At 28.4% G+C, this 1,566-nt stretch overlaps 1 protein-coding gene and 1 long non-coding RNA gene across 2 annotated transcripts in view; both read right to left on the reverse strand.

The window, feature by feature from the left end:
• Window positions 1-1,566, reverse strand: part of LOC117942712 — a 24,171-nt gene that overhangs the window by 1,914 nt on the left and 20,691 nt on the right. The gene's annotated exons all lie outside the window — the stretch shown is intronic.
• Window positions 1-1,566, reverse strand: part of st3gal8 (ST3 beta-galactoside alpha-2,3-sialyltransferase 8) — a 20,568-nt gene that overhangs the window by 1,762 nt on the left and 17,240 nt on the right. The gene's annotated exons all lie outside the window — the stretch shown is intronic.

Below are 1,566 nucleotides of genomic sequence, written 5' to 3' on the forward strand. Positions count from 1 at the left end.
TGTAGGAAATATAGATCCAAATACACTCCACATGTAGGAAATATATAGAGAAATACACTCAGTTGTTTGTTTTAGTCAGGTGTGCCTTAAAAACTAGTTCAGTCTAATACAACCATCCTTCAATAAATCCTACCGTCATGAAGGTTATAATGTTACATTTTGTTGAAATTGTTTGTTTCAAAGATCCAAAACATTTACAAAATGTATCTAAAAAATCTATCAAATATATAAGTGAAATAGACACAGATTCACAGATTACATGAAAACACTTACATCAGAAATGACAAAATGTACTCAATAATGTATTTGTATATTTGATTTATATATATTATATTTATATATATATATACAATTTTGATATTCTTTATAAATTCTATTAAATATCCATTAGGAATATATTTTAAATGTGAAACTGTATAAAATATAAGCAGAGTAAATGGAAATGTACACATGAAGTATTTACATCAGACAAGGCAATATTAATATTTTATATGATATTATATATGACAAAATCTAAAAATAATGCAGCAGCTATTTGGAGAATACTGTATATTTGAAAAAACAGGGGAAATACATATAGAAATACACATTATTTAAAATGCATCACAAGACATATAAAAAAGGACACATATATGAATAAATATACAATTATATTCTCTCTCTCTTTATTTATATATATATATATATATATATATATATATATATATATATATGTGTGTGTGTGTGTGTGTGTGTGTGTGTGTGTGTGTGTGTGTGGTGGATAGTAGAACAAATGCATAATAACATACAGTAGATAAATTGAATACTGTATATTCTAAAATGCAATACTTGAAGTATATTATGACCAGTAATTGTGTGTGTGTGTGTGTGTGTGTGCAGGACCTACATGAGGGTTAAAGACCGAGTGCAGGCTGATAAAGACAAGGTAAAATAAATGCCCCGTCATGTTTACATGTCTTTTGTCTTCTGCACCGTTTAACATTCTGTTCTGACTCTTAAGTTACAGTCTAGTTTTATATTTTTCAAGTCTGATTTTAATATTTGCATTAACATTTCTACTCAAATTAATTCAGATCAAACATTTTGACAAATGTTGGATTAATTGATATCTTTGGGTGTATCAAACATCTTACCCTTCTACGTCTTTATACTTTATTGTTTGAATAATGATCGTATCTTCCTATAACTACTCTAACATACAGCTAACACTGAATTTCACGTTTTCACATACTTTTTTTCCACAGTTAATTTAAATCCATATAGTTAAATTGGGTCTGTTAGTTGAGCTGTTTTCAGATTATTTATTTATACTTATGAAACCAAACTGTAGGTGATTATCAAGTGCTTTTAAAAACAAAAAATATGTCAAATCTGTCATATATGTGTGTACTGATGTATGTATTTATGTATGTATAATATCCTGTATATAGTGATGATTGAGAGGGATTGTTTTTGTATTGGTCTGTACATAGTTTTTTAGGAAAAGAAACATACACTCACCGGCCACTTTATTAGGTACCCCATGTTAGTAACGGGTTGGACCCCCTTTTGCCTTCAGAACTGCCT

This window comes from Etheostoma cragini, chromosome 4 (genome assembly GCF_013103735.1).
Source record: "Etheostoma cragini isolate CJK2018 chromosome 4, CSU_Ecrag_1.0, whole genome shotgun sequence".
Lineage (NCBI taxonomy): Eukaryota > Metazoa > Chordata > Actinopteri > Perciformes > Percidae > Etheostoma > Etheostoma cragini.